The sequence below is a fragment of the Nomascus leucogenys genome, chromosome 9 (genome assembly GCF_006542625.1).
Source record: "Nomascus leucogenys isolate Asia chromosome 9, Asia_NLE_v1, whole genome shotgun sequence".
NCBI lineage: Eukaryota > Metazoa > Chordata > Mammalia > Primates > Hylobatidae > Nomascus > Nomascus leucogenys.
In genome coordinates this window covers 69680095-69692861 of record NC_044389.1, presented here as the reverse complement: position 1 = coordinate 69692861, position 12767 = coordinate 69680095, and positions in this window count along the sequence as shown.

Here is a 12767-nt window from a genome sequence, read left to right as displayed (position 1 = left end):
CCGGGCTGGAGTGCAGTGGTACGATCATGGCTCACTGTAGCCTGGACTTCCTGTACTCAGGTGACTCTCCCACCTCAGCCTTCTGAGTAACTGGGAGTACAGCCATGCACCACCATGCCTAGCTAATTTTTTTTTCATTATTATAAGTTTTAGGGTTCATGTGCATGACGTGCAGATTTGTTACATATGTATACATGTGCCATGTTGGTGTGCTGCACCCATTAACTCATCATTTACATTACGTATATCTCCTAATGCTGTCCCTTCCCCTCCCCCCCACCCCACAACAGTCCCCAGTGTGTGATGTTCCCCTTCCTGTGTCCATGTGTTCTCATTGTTCAATTCCCACCTATGAGTGAGAACATGCGGTGTTTGGTTTTTTGTCCTTGGGATAGTTTGCTGAGAATGATGGTTTCCAGCTTCATCCATGTCCCTACAAAGGACATGAACTCATCATTTTTTATGGCTGCATAGTATTCCATGGTGTATATGTGCCACACTTTCTTAATCCAGTCTATCGTTGTTGGACATTTGGGTTGGTTCCAAGTCTTTGCTATTGTGAATAGTGCCACAGTAAACATATGTGTGTGTGTGTCTTTATAGCAGCATGTTTTATAATCCTTTGGTATATACCCAGTAATGGGATGGCTGGGTCAAATGGTCTTTCTAGTTCTAGATCCCTGAGGAATCGCCACACTGTCTTCCCCAATGGTTGAACTAGTTTACAGTCCCACCAACAGTGTAAAAGTGTTCCTGTTTCTCCACATCCTCTCCAGCACCTGTTGTTTCCTGACTTTTTAATGATTGCCATTCTAACTGGTGTGAGATGGTATCTCATTGTGGTTTTGATTTGCATTTCTCTGATGGGCAGCGATGATGAGCATTTTTTCGTGTGTTTTTTGGCTGCATAAATGTCTTCTTTTGAGAAGTGTCTGTTCATATCCTTTGCCCACTTTTTGATGGGGTTGTTTGTTTTTTTCTTGTAAATTTGTTTGAGTTCATTGTAGATTCTGGATATTAGCTCTTTGTCAGATGAGTAGGTTGCAAAAATTTTTTCCCATTTTGTAGGTTGCCTGTTCACTGTGATGGTGGTTTCTTTTGCTGTGCAGAAGCTCTTTAGTTTAATTAGATCCCATTTGTCAATTTTGGCTTTTGTTGCCATTGCTTTTGGTGTTTTAGACATGAAGTCCTTGCCCATGCCTATGTCCTGAATGGTATTGCCTAGGTTTTCTTCTAGGGTTTTTATGGTTTTAGGTCTAACATGTAAGTCTTTAATCCATCTTGAATTAATTTTTGTATAAGGTATAAGGAAGGGATCCAGTTTCAGCTTTCTACATATGGTTAGCCAGTTTTCCCAGCACCATTTATTAAATAGGGAATCCTTTCCCCATTGTTTGTTTTTGTCAGGTTTGTCAAAGATCAGATAGTTGTAGATATGCGGCATTATTTCTGAGGGCTCTGTTCTGTTCCATTGGTCTATATCTCTGTTTTGGTAATGCCCGGCTAATTTTTTGTATCTTTAGTAGAGATTGTGTTTCGCCATGTTGCCCAGGATGGTCTTGAACTCCTGACTCAAGCGATTCACCCAAAGTGCTGGGATTACAGGTGTGAGTCAGCACAAATGACCAAAAAGGTGCCACTTTTGAAGAGTGCTCAAGGGGTTTGAGTCTGCTGTTCTCTTATATATTCTTTGACCCACATATTTTTTCAGCTTTATTGAGGTGTAATTGGCTGTGACATAAACTGCACCTGCTTAAGGTGTACAATTTAATGAGTTTTGACGTGTGTCTGCACCTGTGGGACACCCTCACAGTGAAGCTAATGAACATGCCATTGGCCCAAGAGTTTCCTTGTGCCCCTTGTAATCCATCCCTTCTAACTGTTCTCCCACTGCCAGCCTCTAGGCAACCACTGATCTGCTTTCTGGCACTATAAATTGGTTTGCATTTTGATAATTTTATATAAATAGAATCATTCAGTATATACTACATTTTGGTTTCTTGTATTCAGCGTAATTAAGATTCATCCATGTTATTGCATGTGTGTTCCTTTTTATTACTGAGTAGGATTCTATTGTCAGGATATATCACACTTCGTTTATCCAGGAACTTATTGATAAACATTTGGGTTGCTTCTAGTTCTCAGTGCTTACAAATAAAGCTGCTGTGAGTGTTATCTTGGCATATGCTCTCATTTCTTTGGAGTAAATACCTCCAGGAGAGAACTGGCTGGCTTATAGGTGCATGTTTAGTTGGGTACATTTTCAAATCTCTCTTTCAGTTCTGAGGGAACTGGGGGGGTAGGTGAAGGATCTGTAACTTACCCAAGGTGACACAGCTTTTTTTTTTCCTCTTTTTGAGACCAAGGTCTCACTCTGTCGATGGAGTGCAATGTGCCAATCATGGCTCACTGCAGCCTCGACCTCCTGGACTCAAGCAATCCTTCCACCTCAGACTAAGGAGTAGCTGGGACTGCAGGCGCCCACAACTGCCTTAGCTAATTTTGGCAATTTTTGCCAAAATAAGGGTTTCGCCTTATTGCCTAGGCTGGTCTCGAACTCCTGGGCTCAAATGATCCATCTGCCTCGGCCTCCCAAGGTGTTGGGATTACAGGTGTGAGCCCCTGCACCCTGCCTCAAGGTGATGCAACTTTTAAGGGAGTGATGAGATGCAAGTCTAGATTTCTGTCACTTCAAAGTTCATTATTTTCCATAAGCCTGTGCTTTTGAGTTACTTGTTTGGTCCACCTTTGACCTGGGGCCTGCATGGCCTGCTGATATCTGCTGATACCCTGCTGACACTCTGCTCTCATTACGGCCTCTAGGACCTGCTGAGGCCTGAATGTGTGGCTTTTTTTTTTTTTTTTTTTCACAACACACTATGATTCTGTAGCCTGCATGTCTTGCTTACTGGGACTAGTAGGTGTTGCTTACTTAGTACTTATGTAGCCAGGGTTTGCTGAGGCTGCTTTCAGCCAGCATTGTGCTAAGTAAGGCCCTTGCTGGCCCATGTATTTGATAAAGAACTTAACATTACTTAAGGTGAGTGAGGCTTATGTACAATTTGCTTCAGGCCTAGTAAATATGCGCTTTTCTCTCTAAAAACAGCACTCAAGATGACCTGAGCCCAGGAATTTGAGGTGATAGTGAGCTATGATCACACTACTGCACTTCAGCCTGTGTGACAGAGTAAGACACTGTCTCGAAACAAAACACCTCCCCACCCCACAAAAACCCAAAAAAAAACCCCAGCAATTGAAGAGCTTTCATATCTTCAGTGACCAGAGTGAGAATCTCATATCCCATGTGATTAGTTTCTTGGGCTTAAACTGCTTGCTCGGGTCATAATAGTTAAAAATCCAACTGCACAATTGTAAAGTTGAGTCTTATTACCCAGAAATAATCTCTGGAGATTTTCAAGGTTAAAATGCCCAGCCTACCTCTTGAATCCAAGGCCCAAAGCCATATACCCTGGCCCCACCAGAATCCTTGTTATTTTGGTCTCCACATTCCACCCTAATTCTCAACAATTCTGGTCAATTATACTGGATGCTAGAGTTTTGACGGGCACCAAAAATGTGATACCCTTGTTCTTTGTCTAGGATCTGGACCAAATGTGCAGTAATACCAAAGAGTAAACAGTAGAACATCCAAACATCAGCTTTATGATTGCAAAAGCTCACATTGAAGACATGGCTTGTATAGGGGCAAGTGGGCCCCATACTAAAATTTGGAATAAGATAAATTTCCCTATCCAATCTCTGGCAGTTCTGGGCCACAGCAGGCCTTCTGGGCAGCAGGGCCATTTTCAGCAAGTGTCCTAAAACCTGTAAAAAAAAAAAAAAAATAGTGATTTTTTTTTTTTTTTTTTTTAAGATGGAGTCTTGCTCTTATTGCCCTGGCTGGAGTCCAGTGGTGCAATCTTGGCTCACTGCAACCTTCACCTCCCAGATTCAGGCGATTCTCCTGCCTCAGCCTCCTGAGTAGCTGGGGATACAGGTGGGTGCCACCACACCTGGCACTTTTTGTGTTTTTAGTAGAGACATGGTTTCACCATGTTGGCCAGGCTGATCTTGAACTCCTGGCCTCAAGCAATCCACCCCCCTTGGCCTCCCAAAGTGCTGGGATTACAGTCATGAGCCACCATGCCCAGCCTTTTTTATTTTTACATTTTATTTATTTATTAATTTTTTTATTTCAATAGCTTTAGGGGTACAGGTGGTTTTTGATTACATGGATGAATTTTGTAGTGGTGAAGTCTGGGTTTTTAGTGCACCCATCACCCGAATAGTGTAGATTGTACCCAATAGGTAGTTTTCAATCCCTCATTACCCCCCACCCTGCTCTGATTCTCTAATGTTCATTATACCACTCTGCATGCCGCTGTACATCCATAGCTTAGCTCCCACTTATAAGTGAGAACATGCGGTATTTGGTTTTCTGTTCCTGAGTTACTTCATTTCCGTCGATAATGGCCTCCAGTTCCATCCAAGTTGCTGCAAAAGATTTTTTTTTTTTTTGGTTGTATACTATTCTGTGGCATATATCATACCACATTTTCTTTATCCACTCATCAGTTGATGGTCACAGGTTGATTCCATATCTTTGCAGTTGTGAATTGTACTGTGATAAACATATGTGTGCAGTTGTCTTTTTAATATAATGACTTCTTTTCCTTTGGGTAGTTGCCCAGTAGTGAGATTCCTGGATTAAATGGTAGATGTACTTTTAATTCTTTGAGAAATCTCCCTACTGTTAGCCATAGAGGTTGTACTAATTTACTTTCCCACCAGCAGTGTTTAAGCAAAGAATCTAGTGATCTTAGTCTTCTGTATTTGTAACAAAGGGCATAATATTAGTCTGAATTAATCCTAGAGAAGGAACAAGCTGTATAAGCCATTCTACTGGGAGCCTCAGGCTCTATTTTGGGATTTTCTCCTAATAGGCTCCTACTGTTCTTCTTAGTGGCAGTCCCTCTCCTTTGCTTTTTTTTTTTGGAGACAGGGTCTCTCTGTTGCCCAGGCTGGAGTGCAATGGCATGATCTTGGCTCACTGCAACCTCTGTCTGGAAGGTGTAAGCGGTTCTTGTGCCTCAGCCGTCCGAGTAGCTGGAACTACAGACGTTTGCCACCATGCCCAACTAATTTTTTGTATTTTTTGTAGAGATAGGGTTTCACCGTGTTGCCCAGGCTGGTCTCGAACTCCTGAGCTCAAGCCATCCACCCCTCTCAGCCTCCTAAAGTGCTGAGATTAGAGGCCTGAGCCACCGGGCCTTTGCTCCTAATCATCCACCTCCATGCTAAAAGATTGCTTTTCACTTTGAAACTTTCACAGCATTCAAATGTAGATGTCACCTTTGTAGACTTCAGTTGCAAGTGCCATTTTTTCCTACATCAGATTAACTCTATAAAATTAACTCCTTCCAAGCGCCAGAAGAAAATTCCCTCTCTCTTACTGTTTTAGAGATTGCTCACCATATATCTATTTCCTGTTGGAATTTAAATTTACTCTCCCACTCTCACCAACTATGTAGAACAGGTAAGACAAGAATACTGTGAACTCAACAAATGACCAAACATTTCCTAGCCTGGTTCACCTGCACTGCCACCTCCTTTCCCAGGTGCTCTGTTGCATCAAAACTCAGGTGTAACCAGGGGAGTGTCAGAATTCTGGCACTGCAGTTTGTGGAATTACTTTACACAAGTAGTAGAAATAGCTGACATAACTTCCTTCAAACTAAGAGGAGAGTTATTTCCTAATGGTGGCCTTCATTTATCATGAGATCACATAAGTATATATATTTTTTGTTTTCTCATGACCCTTTTAGTATTTGAAAGAAATTTCTAAGTTTTACTAACAAAAGGCTTTGGAAAACAAATCAGAAAATTGGAAGCAGGAGAAAAAGAGTAGCCTTTTTTTTTTTTTGATCCTGACATTGTTATTTTTCTGGGTTAGATGAAACAGATGTTATTAATAACAACGATCACCACAATAACTAATATTTACTAAGCACTTAAAATGCCCCAGGCATAGTAGCTGGAAATGGTCAGATGAGAAGGCTGGAAGTTTAAACCAGATGCCTGGGATTGATCTCTAGTTTTCCTAAGAAATGCTTGAGCTCAACAACACTCTTTGTTCAGATTAGTTTTGTCTAGAGTGTTAGGTGCATATCCTCCTGGCCTAGCAATTGAGGATGAAGAAAAATACTTCTGTTCCTTTGTAGTTATGGCCTTAGGGTTGAACTGCTGTTTAGAAAGTATAAGGAAAGGATAAATGACCACTTTACTATTAGTGAAAAATGTCTCATTTGCTCTGGTTTCATCTCCTTTCTGGGGGGCTCTTTGTTGATGTGGTGAAGGATCTGTTTTGCTTTTGTATTCTTTTAGGGAGGCCACTATAAGGTAGTTTAGAACCTAGGATGAGTGCTGGGAAATATTTTCTGTATTTAGGATCATGAATATTTTAATCAGGTAATTACTTCAAAATAAAAGTTATTCAGACCTGTAAATTAAAATACTACCCTTTCAGCCTGGATATTACTCTTTCAGAATGCCAGTTAACATGTTTTCCATGCACCTGTATTTAGACCTTGAAAGGCACATGAATTAAAGGTTTAGGGTTGGCAAAGTGAGTAGTAGTAATCAGGATGTGGTTTAGTTTGAGTGGCAAGAATAATATTTTATACAAGTGAAACCCATGAACTTTTATTATTTTACTTTTCATATATAGTATAGGCTCAGGAGTCAACCTCTACCATCTTGCTGTGCTGTTTACTACCTTAGTCTGTGGTAAGTTGCTTAATTGCAATCAACCTCTCTTCACTCATGGGCCAATGAAGGTAATAATGATACCTACTTGATAAGGTTGTTGGGAGGAGGAAATGAATTACCTAAGGGATCTCGTACATGGAAGACCCTGTGACAGGTCCTTAGGTAATATGTTTAGGAAAGACTCAACAAATGGCAGTTATCATAGAAAATCAGTATCAGTAATTTGCTGTCATGGCTGACAAACCCCATTAATCTCATTTATTACAACTTGTAATACATTTTCTTCTCATAATTCTAGGATTTATGTAGGTGATGAGAATTTATGGTTATAAGCTTAATAACATCTGATCTGATGAGCTGCGGTCAGAAAAGGTTGTTGGGAAAAGGACCACAAATAATACTATAAATAGCATGCTACCTGTGCAGGGTAAACAAGTCTTTCCAGTTAGTTTTGTTGACAGGATACTTTGTTTTACCTTCTGGTCATTTTATCCTGAAGGTGGAGCAGGTGCCATTTCAGGCTAAACACTTTGCAGTCCCATCTACTACCCTTCTCCAGGTCCTGACTTGGCCTCTAGGTCCTGACTTGGCCTGTCCATTCTCCTCATGTCCTTGCATTTCATTTTCTGCAGGCGTCTCTTACTGGAAGCTTTGGTATTTATTGGGCTCCCTTGTAAAATCCTAAGAACAAAGACAATTGAGTCATCTCAACAGTCCAGCTCCTCATGGAGTCATCAGGATGTTATCAGCCTGTAGGAGTTACTGGAAATAACCATGACTCCTTCTATTTTTATTCCTTTTCCTTCAGTTCCTTTTTTCTCAATTATAAAAATGGTAATTGCCAGCCATTTCAAAGATAGCAGATAGTACAAAAATATAAAGAAGAACAAATCATCGCTAATTCAGCATACAGAAGCAATCATTATGAAAATTTTGGAGTTTTTCCATTTGCTTATTATTTTAACATGGCTAGGAGCATTCTGTTTGCCTATCAATAAGAAAAAATGATCATGTTTAATCTTATAAATATTTCTCCTTGTTAAAATGTTTACTTTTTAAAAAAATTTTTAAATTTTTATTTTTTGAGGCAGGATGTCACTCTGTCACCCAGGCTGGAATGCAGTGGTGTGATCACGGCTCAGTGTAGCTTAGACCTCCCAAGCTCAAGTGATTCTTCCACCTCTGCCTCCTGAGTAGCTGGGACGACAGGTGCATGCCACCAGGACTGGCTAATTAAAAAAATTTTTTTTTTGTAGAGACAGAGTCTCACTAGGTTGCTCAGACTGGTCTCGAACTCCTGGGCTCAAGTGATCCTCCCACCTCGGCCTCCCAAAGTGCTGGGATTACAGGGGTGAGCCACTGTACCTCTCCTGGAGCATTAAAAAAAGCTCCATATCACCTAATTGTATAGTTGTACTATAATTTACTTAATCAGTCTCTCTTTGGACATTTAAGTTGTCCTAGTTTTCTGCTTTTATAAATACGCTGTTATAAATAGGAAAGTATTTGTAAATAACAATACTATTATATATAGGAACATCTGCCCCAAAGAAATAATAAATCTTGGCTGGGCGCGGTGGGTCACTCCTGTAATCCTAGCACTTTGGGAGGCCAAGGTGGGCAGATCACGAGGTCAAGAGATGGAGGCCATCTGGCCAACATGGTGAAACCCAATCTCTACTAAAAATACAAAAAAATTAGCTGGGCCTGGTGGCGCCTGTAGTCCCAGCTACTCAGGAGGCTGAGGCAGGAGAATCACTTGAACCCAGGAGGTGGAGGTTGCAGTGAGCCGAGATCGTACCACTGCACTCAAGCCTGGCGACAGAGCGAAAAGAAATAATAAATCTTTGCCAATGTTGAAGTTTGTTTATTAAAACATCTTCTTAATAAACAAAGGCTCTTAGTACATATTGCCAGACTTTACCCAGAAAGGTTATATGAATTTTCTTTCCCACCTGCAGTATATGAGAATGTATCTTTCACTCAACTCTTACAAGCTGGGGATATTCACCTTAAAATTGTTTATTCTTATTGTTATGCAAAACATGTTATCTTACTTCACTGTACTTTAAAAAAAAATTAGTAGTGATGGCCAGCTGCAGTGGCTTACACCTGCAGTCCCAGCACTTTGGGAGGCCGGGGTGGGGGGATTGCTTAAGCCCAGGAGTTCGAAACCAGCCTGAGCAACATGGAGAAATCCCATCTCTACAAAAAATATAAAAATTGGCCAGGCATGTAGTGTGCGCCTGTGGTCCCAGCTACTTGAGAGCTGAGGTGGGAAGATCGTCTAAGCCCCAGAGGTCAATGCTTCAGTGAGCCATAATAGCACCACTGTACTCCAGCCTGGGTGACAGAATGAGACCCTGTCTCAAAAAAACAAAAAAAACTGAAAAAACTAGTGGTGATGTTGTCCTAATTTCTTTTCTTTTCTCCTTTTCTTTTTTTTCTTTTTTTTTTTTTTTTTTTTTGAGATGGAGTCTTGCTCTGTCACCCGGGCTGGAGTGGAATGGCATGATCTCAGCTCACTGTAACCTCCGACTCCCAGGTTCATGTGATTCTCCTGCCTCAGCCTCCTGAGTAGCTGGGAATACAGGTACCCACCACCACGCCCAGCTAATTTTTGTATTTTTAGGGGAGACAGGGTTCCACCATGTTGGTCAGGCTGGTCTTGAACTCCTGACCTCAGGTGATCCTCCCGCCTTAGCCTCCTAAAGTGCTGGGATTATAGGTGTGAGCCACCACGCCTGGCTGTTTTCTGCTGCTATAACAGAGTACCATGGACAAAGTAATTTATAAAGAAAAGAGATTTATTTGGTTCATGGTTCTGGAGGCTGGGAAGCCCAAAATCATGGGTTTCCCAAAGGGTCACATCTGGCCAGGGCCTTCTTGCTGCATCATAATATGTCAGAAGGCATCACATGGCATTCTCACTATAATAAACCCATTCTTCCCCACTATAACAGTGTTCATCTAACCAGAGCCCTCATGACCTAATTACCTCTTAAAGGGCCCACTTCTCAACACTGTTAAAATGACAATTAAATGTCAACATGAGTTTTGGAAGGGACATTCTAACCATAGAAGATGTTGATCACTTTTTTTCAAGTATTTTGTCTTTTCTTCTGGGAAGTGATAGTGCTTTTATTGTTGAGTTAAAAAAAATACTGAATATGGCTTTTTACCTTGTGTCATGTCTGAGAAAACAGTCTACTTTTTCCATTACTGCCAATTTCCTTTATATCTGTTTTGGATTTATCTGTCATGAATTTACATAAACTCTTTTTGAACCTATAGGATTTTTCTGTCCTTCAGGCTTCTAGAAGTCTTCCCCTGCGCTACCTTTCAGAGCGTGAGAAACAGTTCCACAGCCGTCTGGTTACCTTTTCTTTTGGCACTTTCCCCTCAGACTTTACATTCCCAGCCTTTTCTGTTGGTTTTCCTGAGGAGTATCTTTCACCCCAAATTCTACTTGCAGAGGCTGGAAGTACATGAAATACTTCCTGTGATTTGTAGAACTGGATCTCAAAATGAAGGTGCATACATATTGAACATATGTAGATGCCTTTTAAGTGTGTGAGAATAGAAGATAATATTAGAGATTAGGGATTAGTTTATTTCTCCATCCTTAAGCCAAATAGTGGTGTTTTACCCCTGAGCTATGCCTAAGTGGTTGCCAGTCTTGCTCTTGACTGCTTTTCATTGCTTCCACTTTGGTGTGCTCCAGGGAAGGAAATGAGGACAGGTGGAGAATTAGATTGAGATTTAAATCCCCATGTTATAATTTACCTGCTTAATAATCTTGGACAAATAATATGGCCCCAATGGGCCTTTGTTACTTCCTAGAATAAATGTGAGGATTAAGTGGGATCTCATGATCTGCCTCACTGGCTTGGGATGTAAAGTTGGTCATGCTTTTTAAAATTTTCTAATTAATCATTTGAATCTCTACTTGCAAATAAGGGAGGGAAGTCTGCGATCCTGTATTTGAAATCTTCTTTACTAATTGACCAGAACCCTAAGTGCTTACTCTTCCCAAGAAAATCTCCTTCCCATCTCCAGCTGGGGAGAAACTTGGAAAAGCCTGACCAGCCTGCTGGTAGGCCCTGGGATCACTGCTGTTGTTTCTGTTGGGACCTTTTGATGTGTTGGCCCCACCCAGTCCAGTGGGCCTTTATCCATTGCCACCATGTCCCTTCTGGTCCAGTCCTCACAAACAACATGGCAGTGTCCAAGCCTGCGCTCTCAATATGACTTCTCTTCAGGTCACATCCATATACTTAGTTATTGTGTCCTGTGGCATCTGTCAGGGTGACTGGACACAGAGGAACCTGTCATCAGGCAAGAAACCCCTGTCTTTCCTGGTGCATATTAGGACCAGCTGACCTCAGTTGGAAACATCCTAATTCTTTTGAGAAATTCTGATAACACTACTTTTTTTTTTTTTTTTTTTTTGAGACAGAGTCTTGCTCTGTCGCCCAGGCTGCCAGACTGAAGTTCAGTGGCATGATCTCCGCTCACTGCAAGCTCCACCTCCCCGGTTCATGCCATTCTGCTGCCTCAGCCTCCCGAGTAGCTGGGATTACAGGTGCCCACCACCACGCCCAGCTAATTTTTTTGTATTTTTAGTAGAGATGGGGTTTCACTGTGTTAGCCAGGATGGTCTCGATCTCCTGACCTTGTGATCCGCTTGCCTCAGCCTCCCAAAGTGCTGGGATTACAGGCATGAGCCACTGCGCCCAGCCAACACTACATTTTAAAAGAGAAGTGGCCAAGATCACCTTTCTCCATCCCCCAGGAGGCTCCTTAAGGCTGCTATGCATATTTAACCCCCTCCCCTCTATCAGCACTGAGTACCCAGCAATCACAAAAGTTCCTGTCACACCATTCTCATCAGAAATGGGGGCACTTATACCATCCTCATCAGGAATGGAAATGCTTATACAAAACTTAAATTTGTATAACTGAAAAGGGCCATTCAAATGACTCTTCCTGGGAACAAAGAAGGTTGACACTTTGGAAGGCTGAGGCGGGCAGATCACGAGGTCAGGAGATCGAGACCATCCTGGCTAACATTGTGAAACCCTTTCTCTACTAAAAATACAAAAAAAAAAATACAAAAAATTAGCCTGGCATGGTGGTGGGCGCCTGTAGTCCCAGCTACTCGGGAGGCTGAGGCAGGAGAATGGCGTGAACCCGGGAGGCGGAGCTTGCAGTGAGCCGAGGTTGCACCACTGCACTCCAGCCTGGGCAACAGTGGGAGACTCCATCTCAAAAAAAAAAAAAAAAAAAAAGAAGGTTGACTAAGGGGCTTTTGGACATTATCTAGACAGACACCCCTGACACCTTCTCTTGCTAAATAAGTAAATAAAGTTCTGCTTCACCAGACATAGCCACATATATGTGTAAAGCACCTAGTCCACCTGTATCAGTCTGTTTTTACACTGCTAATAAAGACATACCCAAGACTGGGTAATTTATAAAGGAAAAAGGTTTAATTGACTCACAGTTCCACATGGCCGAGGAGGCCTCACAATAATGGCAGAGGGTGAAGGGGAAGCAAGACACGTCTTACATGGTGGTAGAAAAGGCAAGAGCGTGTGTAGGGGAACTCCCCTTTATCAAACCATCAGAACTTGGAGACTTATTCACTGTCATGAGAACAGCACGGGAGAAACCCACCCCCATGATTCAATGACCTTCCACCAGGTTCCTCCCATGACACATGGGAATTATGGGAGCTATAATTCAAGATGAGATTTGGGTGTGGGGGGAAAACAGCCAAACCATATCACCACCTCTGTCACCCCTGAGAAGTGCTCAGAAAATGTTAGCTGTCTCCCTCCTCCCTTCCTCCTCAGCCTGACCACACCTCTGCATCATGCAAGCTGGGAACACCTTGCCTTCCAGAGACCTTTCCTATTCCTCAGTGTCCATTCTCTGTAGGGCTCTGCGTAAATACGCCCTGTGCTGACCCCTTATATGCAACCTCCAGGGAGGTT